The sequence below is a fragment of the Raphanus sativus genome, unplaced genomic scaffold (assembly GCF_000801105.2).
Source record: "Raphanus sativus cultivar WK10039 unplaced genomic scaffold, ASM80110v3 Scaffold2003, whole genome shotgun sequence".
NCBI classification, from domain to species: domain Eukaryota; kingdom Viridiplantae; phylum Streptophyta; class Magnoliopsida; order Brassicales; family Brassicaceae; genus Raphanus; species Raphanus sativus.
Genome location: NW_026617312.1, coordinates 756 through 15,092, shown reverse-complemented (window position 1 = coordinate 15,092; position 14,337 = coordinate 756). Strand labels below are relative to the sequence as shown.

Sequence of the window (14,337 nt, the reverse complement as noted above, 5' to 3'; positions counted from 1 at the left end):
ACTGAAACTCCCCTTGGCGTGTCTGCGATCTCGAGTAGCTCGTTCAGATCGTGAAGGGAGATGGAGCAGAACTTGCCATCGGCCATGAAGGAGAAGAAGCAGTTCTCGTATGTAGGCTCATTGGGGTTCAGATAAGTGATCTGGCACGTCGCGAGCACTTGCCTAACCAAATCCGGGTACAAGACCTGGGCTTGGAAACAGATAGGCATGATTCCCATAGCCTGCATCGTATCGAACACCTCTGTGTCAAGGCCGAGGTCGCCTAGAGTATCCTGGTGAGCGAACCGCGTGGGTAAGATCTCCGCTTGAAGGAGCCGGTTTTATTTCCCCGCTTGATATGATCATGGACCAGCATGCTGATCAAGATGAAGAGTTCCAGCTAGCTAAAGAAGATGGGAAGTCTAAAGATGTTGCAACCAAAGAAGATGATGCCTTAGTCATTTCCAATGGCCCCATAACTCGATCCAAAGCTAAGAAACTCAAGGAAGCTATTGGAGGATTAATCAAGAAGTGTTTGATGCATGAAGAAAGTCTTGAAGGAAGCTTGATACTTCAAGATGCACTTGTTACCATCCAAGCTATCTCACCATCAAGCTGAGCGTTGTCTAGGCTAGCAAGCTATGTGTGCTCTTTTTCCCTATCTTTGTTTTTGTCCCAATGGGTTTTGCAAAGATAGGTTTTTAACGAGGCCATAGTCTTGCTGCTCAAAACTCCTAGATGATGCTCTCGGACCAACCACATGAAGAACCTTATGTTATGTTTTATTTCTCTAATTATTTATGTCTTTTATTTCGAAAACTCTATCTATGTTGTGTCTTTATTTCTACATTAACTAAAGGAGCCTGTTCCTTTTAGTTTGAGTTGATTGGAGCCTGTTCCAAGTCTCTCACTATATATATGTGTGTGCCGCAACCCTAGTAATCTATCAAGTCTTCTTTTATCTAAAAACCTTTGAGTTTTCTTCTCCCTTGCCTTGTCGTGAGAGAGTGTCTGGTGTGTAGTATCCAGTCTGTTGGTGTGTAATATCCAACGCCCAAGGACCTTAGAGAGGTGTGTAATATCCGATCTATTGTCTAGGAGTATCAAGAAGCCTTCCCATAGCCTCTTGTGTCACCATTCGATCCACCACCTTGATAAGCTTGAGTCCTTGACTCGTTTATGCAAGGATCTATCCATATCCATCCAGAGAAACATCCTAGGGGTTCATTAAGTGGTATCAGAGCACTCTGGAAGGGGAGTTTCGATTTCTCTTATCATTTTCATCCGATCTGTTCATCACCATTCATATCATTGATAGATCTGTGTTCTTGTGTTGTTGTTCACTAGATCTGCTTCTTTTCATCATTATAACTGATAGATCTATTGTTTTCGTGATCACCATTGATAGATCTAAGAGTTTCAATCAAGTTTTCATTAAGAACTTTTCAACTTCTCATCGATCTTGTTTCGAGTTTTCAAAATTCCGAAAGTTCTATTGTGTTTGTGAGTCTCGATCTGTTGTTAGAAGTAATAGATCCTTATCTGTTTCATCTCATTTCGTCGTCTGTTAGAATCTGATCTGTGTTGTTGTATTTCGAAACTGAAAAGGAATTCAAATCGTTGCGTATTGATCAAGTATCCTTTGCCGCCTTGTTTTAAATTTTTTCTTGTTTCCTTATTTGATTCTTTTGTGTTTTGATTTCTTTGAACTACTTACTTGTTCAAACCTTTTGTGAATCAGGAAGCAATGGGATCCGAGGATGATGAGGCAACTCTTATGAGGAGAAACAAGCTATTACAAGAAGCAATCACCAAAGATATCCTTGCAGCCATGGAGAAGTTGTTGGAGGATAAACTCGATCAAAGGCTATCTGATAGACAAGACCAGAATGCTGAGCAGAGACGTGAGCCAAGGATCAATAGGCATGGTCGCCGTGAGCATGCTGGATCAGAAGAGACTGATAACTTCTATGAGAAAAGTAGCCATAGCTCTGGATCAAGATACAGCAGTAGGAGATCGCGACATGATCATGAGGGCAGAAGGCATAGGCGCAATGAGCTATCAGGATTGAAGCTTAAGATCCCTCCTTTCCATGGCAAGGCTGATCCGGATGCATATCTTGAGTGGGAAAAGAAGATAGAACTTGTCTTCAATTGTCAACACTACTCTGAGATTAAAAAGGTTCAAGTTGCTGCTACTGAGTTCAATGACTATGCATTGAGTTGGTGGGATCAGTTGGTTACAAACAAAAGGCGCAATGGGGAGTTTCCTATTGAGACATGGGCTGAGATGAAGTCTTTGATGCGTAGGAGGTTTGTTCCCAGCCACTATCACCGTGATCTTCACCAAAAGCTGAGGCTTCTTACCCAAGGTTCCAAGTCTGTGGAGGAATACTATCAAGAGATGGAGTTGCTTATGTTGAGAGCTAAGGTTTCCGAAGATAGTGAAGCTACCATGGCACGGTTTCTTGGTGGGCTCAACCGTGAGATACAAGACAGGGTAGAGATGCAGCACTACTTGGAGATAGAGGAGATGCTACACAAAGCTATCTTGGTAGAGCAACAAGTTAAGAGAAGGAGCCATGCGCGTGGCAGCTATAGTTCCAGTAGATACCAGACTTCTAAGGAGGACAAACCAAGCTATCAGAAAGAGGGCAAGCCACAGCCAAAGGAAGAGTCTAAGCCTAGTAGCATCTACAGCAAGGATAAAGGTAAAGCAGAGGCTACCAGCTCGCGTGCAAGAGATGTGAAGTGCTTTAAGTGTCAAGGGCGTGGGCACTATGCTAATGAGTGTACCAACAAGAGAGTTATGGTTCTCTTGGAGAATGGCGAGTATGAATCTGAAGATGAAAGACCGGAGACTGAGCAAGAATCTTCAGAAGCAGAGTATGAAGAGAAACCAGTTCATGGTAGGCTTTTGGTTGCAAGGAGGACTCTCAGCTTGCAAAACAAAACCGAGGAGCTAGAGCAAAGAGAAAACCTGTTCTACACTCGTTGTATGGTACAAGGAAAAGTTTGTAGTCTGATAATTGATGGTGGAAGCTGTGTTAATGTTGCTAGTGAGACAATGGTGAAGAAGCTTAGCTTGAAGACTCAAAAACATCCTAGACCATACCGACTGCAATGGCTCAATGAAGAAGGGGAAATGAAGGTATCCACACAGGTGTCAATTCCTTTATCCATTGGAAGATATGAAGATGAGATCCTATGTGATGTGATACCAATGGAAGCCAGTCATATCTTGCTTGGGAGACCATGGCAGTTTGATAGAAGAGTTACACACAATGGCTTTACTAACAAGCATACCTTTGAGTTCAACGGCAAAAAGACTACACTGGTACCTCTAACTCCTAAAGAAGTGCATCAAGATCAGCTACAGCTTCAGAAAAAGAAAGAAATAGATCTTAAACCAGAACCGAGCAAGCAGCACAACTTCTATGCCAAAACTGGTGACATCAAAAGATCTCTCTACTCTAATCAATCAGTTCTCTTATTTGTTTTAAAAGAATCTCTTGTTAGTCTAACTGATTGCACACCGGTGTATCCGAGTGAGATGTCAGCTCTTTTACAGGATTATCAAGATGTGTTTCCAGAAGATAGTCCCACCGGTTTACCACCTATACGAGGGATCGAGCATCAGATAGACTTTGTACCAGGTTCTACTCTTCCCAATAGACCAGCCTACAGAACTAACCCGGTTGAGACCAAGGAGCTACAAAGGCAGGTTGAGGAACTGATGGAGAAAGGCCACATCCGTGAGAGCATGAGTCCTTGTGCTGTTCCAGTGCTCCTGGTGCCTAAGAAAGATGGAAGCTGGCGCATGTGTGTTGATTGTAGAGCAATCAACAACATAACAGTGAAGTATCGCCACCCTATTCCTAGATTAGATGATATGCTTGATGAATTGCATGGTTCTTGCATCTTTTCTAAGATAGATCTTAAGAGTGGATATCATCAAATTAGGATGAAAGAGGGAGATGAGTGGAAAACTGCTTTTAAAACTAAGCATGGGTTGTATGAGTGGTTAGTTATGCCCTTTGGATTAACCAATGCTCCTAGTACTTTCATGAGATTAATGAACCATGTTCTTAGGTCTTTTATAGGATTGTTTGTTGTGGTTTACTTTGATGATATCCTAGTTTACAGCCAGAGTCTAGAAGAGCATATAGGTCATCTTAAGGCTGTCCTTGATGTTTTGAGAAAAGAGAAGCTTTTTGCTAACCTTAAGAAATGCACTTTCTGTACGGATAACTTGGTCTTCCTAGGCTTTATTGTGAGTGCAGATGGAGTGAAAGTGGATCCAGAGAAGGTGAAAGCTATACGAGAATGGCCCATCCCTAAGACAGTGAGTGAAGTGAGGAGCTTCCATGGACTTGCTGGCTTCTATAGGCGATTTGTGAGGGATTTCAGTACTATAGCAGCTCCCTTGACTGAGGTTGTCAAGAAAGACATAGGTTTCAAGTGGGGAGACACACAAGAAGCTGCATTCCAATGCCTTAAAGAGAAGCTTACTAATGCCCCTCTTCTTATACTTCCTGATTTTAATAAAACTTTTGAGATTGAATGTGATGCCTCAGGAATTGGTATTGGTGCTGTTCTTATGCAGGAGAAAAGACCTATTGCATACTTTAGTGAAAAGCTTGGAGGAGCCACTCTCAACTATGCAACTTATGATAAGGAACTCTATGCTTTGGTGAGGGCCTTGCAGACTTGGCAGCATTATCTATGGCCTAAAGAGTTCGTAATCCACACTGATCATGAGTCTCTCAAGTACCTTAAAGGCCAGAACAAGCTCAGTAAGAGGCACGCCAGATGGGTAGAATTCATTGAAACCTTCCCTTATGTGATCAAATACAAACAAGGTAAGGAGAATATAGTTGCTGATGCACTATCAAGAAGGTATGCTCTCTTAAACACTCTTGATGCTAAGCTATTAGGTTTTGAGCAGATTAAAGGTATGTATGAGACTGATCCTGATCTTAAAGATGCTTATAACTCTTGTGAAAAGGTTGCTGCTGGGCATTACTTTAGGCATGATGGATTTCTTTTTTATGATAATCGTTTGTGTGTGCCTAACTGTTCTTTGAGAGAGTTATTTGTCAGGGAATCTCATGGAGGAAGCCTTATGGGTCACTTTGGTGTTACAAAGACTCTTAAAACCTTGCAGGATCACTTCTTTTGGCCTCGGATGAAAAGAGATGTGGAAAGAATTTGTGAGAGGTGTTCAACTTGTAAACAAGCTAAGTCTAAGGTTCAGTCACATGGTTTGTATACTCCTCTCCCTATTCCTTATCATCCTTGGAATGACATATCTATGGATTTCATTGTGGGATTGCCTAGAACTAGAACTGGAAAGGATTCTATCTTTGTTGTTGTTGATAGATTCTCAAAAATGGCTCATTTCATAGCATGTCACAAAACTGATGATGCATTGCATGTTGCTAACCTGTTCTTTAAAGAGATTGTGCGCATTCATGGCATGCCTAGGACTATTGTTTCTGATAGAGATACTAAGTTTCTTAGTTATTTTTGGAAAACTCTATGGTCTAAACTAGGTACGAAACTGTTGTTCTCTACTACTTGTCATCCGCAAACTGATGGACAAACTGAAGTAGTTAATAGGACTTTAGGTACTCTCTTGCGTGCATTCATTAAAAAGAATCTGAAGTCTTGGGAAGATCATTTGCCACATTGTGAATTTGCATACAATCATGCTGTGCATTCTGCTTCTAAGTTTTCACCTTTTGAAATTGTTTATGGGTTCAATCCCACCTCTCCTTTGGATCTAATACCTTTACCTGAGTGTGAAAGGATCAGTTTTGATGGCAAAAGAAAGGCAGAGATGGTGAAACAACTCCACGAGCAAGCTAGGCTTAATATTGAAGAGAAAACAAAGCAGTATGTTAAGCATGCCAACAAAGGAAGGCGTGAGATGGTTTTTGAAGTAGGTGATCAGGTTTGGGTTCACCTAAGGAAGGAGAGATTTCCAAAAGAAAGGAAGTCCAAGCTAATGCCAAGGATTGATGGACCTTTTGAGATCATAAAGAAGATCAGCAACAATGCCTACAAGCTTGACCTCAAAGGGAAGTACGATGTAAGCAATAGTTTTAATGTTTCTGACTTAATCCCTTTTATTGCAGATGAGTTCGATTTGAGGACAAATCCTTTTCAAGAAGGAGGGGATGATATGATCATGGACCAGCATGCTGATCAAGATGAAGAGTTCCAGCTAGCTAAAGAAGATGGGAAGTCTAAAGATGTTGCAACCAAAGAAGATGATGCCTTAGTCATTTCCAATGGCCCCATAACTCGATCCAAAGCTAAGAAACTCAAGGAAGCTATTGGAGGATTAATCAAGAAGTGTTTGATGCATGAAGAAAGTCTTGAAGGAAGCTTGATACTTCAAGATGCACTTGTTACCATCCAAGCTATCTCACCATCAAGCTGAGCGTTGTCTAGGCTAGCAAGCTATGTGTGCTCTTTTTCCCTATCTTTGTTTTTGTCCCAATGGGTTTTGCAAAGATAGGTTTTTAACGAGGCCATAGTCTTGCTGCTCAAAACTCCTAGATGATGCTCTCGGACCAACCACATGAAGAACCTTATGTTATGTTTTATTTCTCTAATTATTTATGTCTTTTATTTCGAAAACTCTATCTATGTTGTGTCTTTATTTCTACATTAACTAAAGGAGCCTGTTCCTTTTAGTTTGAGTTGATTGGAGCCTGTTCCAAGTCTCTCACTATATATATGTGTGTGCCGCAACCCTAGTAATCTATCAAGTCTTCTTTTATCTAAAAACCTTTGAGTTTTCTTCTCCCTTGCCTTGTCGTGAGAGAGTGTCTGGTGTGTAGTATCCAGTCTGTTGGTGTGTAATATCCAACGCCCAAGGACCTTAGAGAGGTGTGTAATATCCGATCTATTGTCTAGGAGTATCAAGAAGCCTTCCCATAGCCTCTTGTGTCACCATTCGATCCACCACCTTGATAAGCTTGAGTCCTTGACTCGTTTATGCAAGGATCTATCCATATCCATCCAGAGAAACATCCTAGGGGTTCATTACCGCTGACTCCTTGTCCCATCCCTCAGCATTGTAGTCAAGGAGCATCGGATCATTGAGGTCGATGGGTTCGCCCTCTTTCTTGTTCGGCCATGGGTAACCAGGTGGAGCTCTCACGGGTGGAGAAGTTGTGCTCTTGGCGGTTCTAGCGTTTCTCATCTTTGTAGGCATCTGCAAAACAACAACAAAACCCAACATCAGCACAGTTCGTCGGTTGTTCTAGCAACGATGGAACAATCCAATATTCTTGTTCTATCCAAGTCCATCGATTACTAGACAACCTACACAAGCCTCAATCTCAACAGTAGAAATCGCAAAGGCCAAGAATCACAAGCAACAAATCGGTTCCTCTTCCATTGAAAATCAATCATGAGTTCAATCCTAGTAGCAAGTATACTATCAAGAGCTACAACCTAGGATGAAATCGCAAGCATAAAGGAAAGAGACGCCCAAGAAATCACTCCCAAATCGCGATTTGCATGCGCTAAAGGAGGAGAGTCCTTGTCCGATTACCTTTATTGGAGAGGTGATTCCTGCAAAACAACCCAATCTCAAGAGAATCCCAGGAGGTTAGAACCAAAATCGATGAGAAAGAGAGAGATGAGTGATCGCGATTTTAGGGTTCTAAGGGGGTGGTTTGCGGCGAGAGAGATGAAGTGGGGAAGTGGAGTGTTTGGGCCTTAAATAGGTCCATCAAAACCGCTTCCTCTTCTCTTTTTTATTTTATTTTATTTTATTTTATTTTATTTTTTGGTTCGAGCACTTACCTGGAACAATCGGCGGAACAACCGCTGGAGTGTTCTCCTGGAGTGATCTCGAATTTTCTTGATTTTTCAACCTGCAAGTTAGTTCCTAGAAAGAATAAAGACAAAAAGAAAACAATATTTACACTCACCAGTGGGTTGCCTCCCACCAAGCGCTTGTTTTCTGTCACTAGCTTGACTTCAATGAGCCGATTAGGCTTGAGAGGGATCGCTTAAGGGTATCTAGACCTTCAGTGATTGTTGTGTCAGCAAGATATGGCTTTAGACGCTGACCATTAACAACAAATTCTCCACCTCTTGTGTCCAGCAACACAACAGCTCCGTAAGGGCGAACCTCCTTGATGGTGAAAGGTCCGGACCATCTGGACTTAAGCTTTCCAGGGAACAGCTTAACCCGTGAATTGAAGAGTAGGGCCTGATCGTTCGGAGCAAAGCTTCTGCTGATGATCCTTTGGTCATGGAACGCCTTGGTCTTTTCTTTGTAGATCTTAGAACTCTCATAGGCCAGATGCCTGATCTCCTCCAACTCGTGGATCTGAATGGTTCGCCTCTCCTTGGCGGGTTTGATGTCGAAGTTGAGTAGTTTGACAGCCCAAGCGGCCTTGTACTCTAGCTCAACAGGTAGGTGGCACGCCTTGCCATAGACCAGATGATAGGGAGTGGTCCCTAGAGGGGACTTGTAGGCTGTTCTGTACGCCCAGAGAGCATCGTCAAGCTTAAGGGACCAGTCCTTGCGGGTGGTGTTGACAGTTTTCTGCAGGATGTTCTTGATTTCTCTTTTGGAAACTTCCACTTGACCACTTGTTTGAGGATGATAGGCGGTTGCAACCTTGTGTTTGACACCATTCTTGCTCAGCAATCCTTGGAACAACTTGTTGATAAAGTGAGTTCCACCATCGCTTATAACCACTCTAGGCACTCCAAATCTTGGAAAGATGATGGAGGTGAACATCTTGGTTACAACTCGCTCATCATTGGTTGGACTAGCAATCGCTTCTACCCATTGGAGACATAGTCCACAGCAACTAAGATGTACTCGTTCTTGTGAGAGACTGGGAAGGGTCCCATGAAATCGATCCCCCAGCAGTCGAACACTTCAACTTCCAAGATGTAGTTCTGAGGCATCTCGTTTCTCTTGCTTATACTCCCCATCCTTTGGCATGAATTGCATCGAGATATGAAAGCGTGAGCATCTCTGAACATAGTGGGCCACCAGAAGCCGGCTTGTAGGATCTTGGAAACTGTCTTGAAAGTGGCAAAGTGACCAGCATAAGAAGAACAGTGGCAGTGGTGAAGGATCCCTGGAATATCAGCCTCTGGAACACACCTCCTGAAGATCCCATATTTGCCTTGCCGATAGAGATACGGCTCATCCCAGAAGTAGTGTCTTGCCTCCCTTAGAAATTTCCTTTTCTCATTCCCAGTGAACCTCAAAGGCTCTTTCTCAGCTGCCAAGAAGTTGGCAATCTCAGCAAACCATGGAAGGTTCGGGTACTCCTTCTGGATCACTGCAACAAATGCTCCTTCTACGCGGGAACAGTCCTTGATGACAGGTGACGACTGTTCCATGTTGCGCAGACCAATCGCATTGACGTACTCCATCGGTTGTTCCACATCTAGAACTGTCTCATCTGACACTTTCATCCTGGAGAGATGATCTGCTACTCCATTATCAACCCCCTTCTTGTCTCTTATCTCCAGATCAAACTCTTGGAGCAAGAGAATCCATCTTAAGAGCCGCGGTTTAGCATCCTTCTTCGTGAGTAGGTACTTGAGAGCCGCGTGGTCTGTGTGCACAATCACTTTTGATCCAACCAGATAGGATCTGAACTTCTCAAAAGCGAATACGATGGCAAGGAGCTCCTTCTCTGTGGTTGCGTATCGGCACTGAGCTTCATCTAAGGTTCTGCTCGCATAGTAGATCACGTGAAGCTTCTTGTCTTTACGCTGTCCAAGGACTGCTCCCACTGCAAAATCACTTGCATCCGTCATGATCTCAAAAGGAAGATCCCAGTCTGGAGGTTGGACAACTGGTGCACTGACTAGAGCTCCCTTGATCGTGTGAAATGCGGCTAGGCAGTCACTGTCAAAAGCAAATTGAGCTTCCTTGCAGAGCAATCGAGTGAGTGGTCTCGCGATCTTAGAGAAGTCCTGGATGAACCTCCTATAGAAGCCAGCGTGTCCCAAGAAACTCCTGATTCCCTTCACTGAAGTTGGTGGTTGCAGACTCATCATGACCTCGATCTTTGCCTTGTCCACCTCAATGCCTTTCTCTGATATCTTGTGTCCCAGAACAATCCCATCTCTGACCATGAAGTGGCATTTCTCCCAGTTCAGCACCAGATGCTTCTCCTCGCATCGCTTCAGCACCCTGCACAAATTTGACAAACAGACATGAAAGGAGCTCCCATAGACGCTGAAATCGTCCATGAAAACCTCCATTATGTCTTCGATCAGATCAGTAAAAATCGACATCATGCATCGCTGGAAGGTCGCTGGAGCATTGCACAAGCCAAAGGGCATCCTCCTGTATGCATATGTTCCATAAGGGCATGTGAACGTCGTCTTCTCCTGATCATCTGGGTGGATGGGAATCTGAAAGAAACCTGAATAACCATCTAAAAAGCAATAGTAAGGGTGGTTAGCCAATCTCTCAAGCATTTGATCAATAAAAGGAAGTGGGAAGTGATCCTTACGAGTCGCAGCATTCAACTTACGAAAATCAATGCACATGCGATGACCAGTAACTGTTCTAGTGGGGATCAATTCATTCTTTTCATTGGTTATCACAGTGATCCCACCTTTCTTAGGTACTACATGCACAGGACTAACCCACTTACTATCAGAGATCGCATAGATCACACCTGCTTCTAGAAGTTTCATTATCTCTTTCTTAACAACATCTTTTAGATTTGGGTTTAACCTCCTCTGATGTTCTACAGAAGTCATCGATTCATCTTCCAGGTGTATTCTATGCATGCACAGATCAGGTGAAATGCCAGGTATGTCAGCTAGAGAATAACCCAAAGCCTTACGATATTTTCTCAGCTCACACAAGAGCAGAGCAGTCTCTGCATTGTTCAGGTCAGCATTCACAATAACAGGATATGTGGAATTGGGTCCAAGAAATGCATACCTGAGTCCCTTGGGAAGGGGTTTGAGCTCTACTTTTGGAGCTTTCAGCTCGCTCCATGAGTCATCGGTCTGAGCTGCCGGAACAGACGGGTTCTGAGGCGCGGTTGTTCCAGTCGCTGTGCTGGACTCACTGTTCTCCCCCAGACTTAGATTCGCCACCATTCTCTCAATACTCCTGGCTGAATCCAGGAATTTGGCATAGGCATCAGCATCAACACTCTCTAAGCTCTGCTCGGATTCAGCTCTGACTAAGGCGAGTTCAAGCGGATCCTCGGTGAGAATCTCCTCGATCATTCCCTCATGCGGCTCTAATGGATCACCATCTTCTTGGACAGTGAAAGTTTGTCCATCCAGCATCGGTTTCTTGAGCATCTGATCCATCTCAAACTTCATCACAATATCTCCAAGGTGGAGATCAATCTTCCCTTGTCGGACATCAATGATAGCTCCAACAGTGCAGAGGAATGGTCTGCCTAGGATCAGGGGATCATTGGAATCTTCCTCAACTTCCAGAACAACGAAATCGGCAGGAACAATGGTGTTTCCAACCAGAACTTGAAGATCTTCTAGGATTCCAACTGGAGACTTCACAGATCGATCAGCAAACACTAGGGACATCCTGGTAGGCTTGAAGTCCGAGTATCCAAGGCGCTTAGCCACAGTATATGGCATGAGGTTTATGCTCGACCCTAGATCGACCAGTGAGCATGAGAAAAGTGTTCTCCCAATCTGAACCGAGAGAACAAACTTTCCCGGATCACCCATCTTCTTGATCCTTCTGTTCTGGAGCACCGCGCTGCACTCCTTAGAGACAATCATGAACTCGCTGTCATCAGATATCTTCCCAGAGATCAGTCCTTTGACAAAGCTACGCATGGATGGTATCATCTGGATCGCACTCATCAGAGGGAGCTTGACAGTTAGGTCTTCCAGCATCTTCCTGCACTTCATCTCTTCCTTATCCTTGCGTGTAGCCTTAGCTGGAACAGGGTAAGGAACTTTCGGTACATACTGACGAGCAGGAGAAGGTGCTGCAGTCGGTGGAACAACCCCAGCGGGTCGCTCTGCTTCAGTCGGAACAGTCTCAGTAGGTTGTTCTGCATCATCCTCATCTGTGGGTACAGCTTTAGATGGCTGATCCGACTCCTTCTGCTTCCCTTTCTCAGCCGATGTGAATCTCCTGGGGTCTAGATCAGGCAGTTGCTTTCCACTCCTCAAACCTACTGCATTGCACTCCTTGGGGTTCTTGTCTGTTTTTCCAGGGAGAGTTCCTTGCTGTCTCTTCACATTCTCAGCAGTCTGAGCAATCTGAATATCCATCTGTCTCATATGGCTTGAGACATTGTCATACTTCGCACTCAGGTCATTGAACATATGATTCATCCTGGTGTTGATGTCGTTTGTGACCTGGTTCAGTGCTTTCCCCTGGATCTGCTGTCCTTGGAGCAGTTGGCTCATCATATTGGCGAGGCTCTTCATGTCATCATGCGGAGCAGTCTGAGTCGGTTGTGCAGCTTGCTGATTAACCGGCTGTTTCTGGCTGTGGAATTGGGCATTCTGAGCTGGGTTGAGGACAAAGGTTCTTCCCTGATTGCCATAAGGCCTTTGGTATCCACTGTTCTGACCCTGGTTTCCTTGAGCTTTATCGTCTGGTTTAGGGGCGTTGAACAGGTGGGGATTGTTCCTCACGTTTGGGTTCGGGTGATAGTTCTTGAACTGCCATCCTTGCCCATTCACATAACTCACTTCATGCTGATCCTCAGCCGACTGACCTGCCTCTGATGTGCCTTCCGCGGTAGCTTTATCCTGAGGGGATTCTTCCATGATGAAGACCTGGTTCTGGTTACTCTTAATCAGCTGATCGACCTTGGCAGAGAGCTCATCAATCTTGCTGTTGTCGATGCTCTTCACCTTCTGAGTGCGATCAGTCTCGCGGTTATTGTCAGCTGAGCTTGAGGCCATGTTCTCAATCAACTCGAATGCACCTTGAGTGGACTGAGTCATGAAATCTCCCTTACTGGCTGAGTTCAAAGCGTTCCTGTACTCCCAGCCTACTCCATCGTAGAACACTCCCAGCAGATAGTCTTCCTCAAAACCGTGATGTGGGCACTCTCTGCGGTAGACATTGAATCGCTCCCAAGCATCGCAGAACGGCTCGTCCACCAGCTGTTTGAAGGTCACGATCTTCTGTCTCAGAGCTGCCGTCTTCGATTTCGTGTAGAAGTGGCTTAAGAAGGCCTCTCGGACTTGTTCCCAAGTGGTGAGTGATCCTGTGGGTAGTGAATCAAGCCAGCGAGCAGCTTTCCCATCAAGAGAGAAAGGGAACAGAGTACACTTGATGTAATCGGGTGGTACTCCATTCGCTTTAGTGAAACCACACATCTTCTCAAAGTGCTCGATGTGGTCCATCGGTATCTCAGCAGGAAGCCCATTGAAGATCTTCCTTTGCACTAGACTTATCAAGGCTGGCTTGATCTCGAAGTCTTGCCTAGTGCACGGTGGAGGGGTTATGGCAGATCGCGTAGCAGGCAGATTACGCAGCAAGTTTCTCTGCCCGATCTGGACCACTTCCTCCTGTTGGTTCTGCTGGTTCGCAGCATTCAGAGCAGCTTGCTCGGCAGCAGCTTGCTGCGCTTGGATCGTCTGCTGCATCTGCTGCATCTGCTGTTGCATGAGTGCAAGTGCAGCAGTGAGATCATCTGGATGATCACCCATGTTGGTGTTCGTTGATCTCGGCTGTTGACGGTTCTGTCGTTCCAATCTCGCTAGTTCCTCGTTAGTAAGCTGATGCAATGGTCCTTGTGCGTTGCTCCGAGTATGTCTACTGGTCATGCACCTGGATCATCAGCTGAAACAAAGAAAATAAGACGAGTTAGATATCTTAGACTAGATATGAAACCGAAAATTAGAGGTAAAAAATCTGGTCCCCGTCGCAACGGCGCCAAAACTTGATACACTAAAAATGAATCCTTGCTACTGCCAAGTTAACAGTTGCAATTGTAGTACTTGAGATTCAAATCCAGAGGACCAGTCTACACTCTAGTTCTATGAGTTCCGAAATCAAGCTAAGAAGAAGATAAAGATTTGGTTTAAAAGGTGACGTAGAGAACAAGTAAAAAGCACAAGCGATGAATTCAAGTTAAAAGGAGTTAATCTAGGATGAATGCGAGTGATCTCAATCACGACCGAGCAACTATTCAGGTTCGATGCAGTTCTATCTAGAACTCGGAGAACAGGCTAGAACAACACACTGTCGTGTAGTTGATCCTTTCACCGATCAGACCCAGCTCCTAAGATGTCGCTTGGTCTGAGATCTGATGGTGAACCTTAATGAATGACTCCGATCTGTTCACAATGCACCTTAACATCTACTTTCGTGTGGCTAAGGATGCAGTGCTCATT

General features: G+C 44.4%; 1 non-coding gene and 1 pseudogene across 1 annotated transcript; both read left to right on the top strand.

Annotated features, from left to right (window-relative positions):
* The first annotated feature begins 343 nt into the window (after window positions 1-343).
* LOC130505077 (uncharacterized) lies at window positions 344-8,048 on the top strand (annotated as a pseudogene).
* A 4,979-nt stretch (window positions 8,049-13,027) lies between these two features.
* Window positions 13,028-13,134, top strand: LOC130505078 (small nucleolar RNA R71). Its single transcript, XR_008941546.1, has one exon. It is a non-coding gene; the product is annotated as a small nucleolar RNA R71 (small nucleolar RNA).
* The last annotated feature ends 1,203 nt before the right edge of the window (window positions 13,135-14,337 follow it).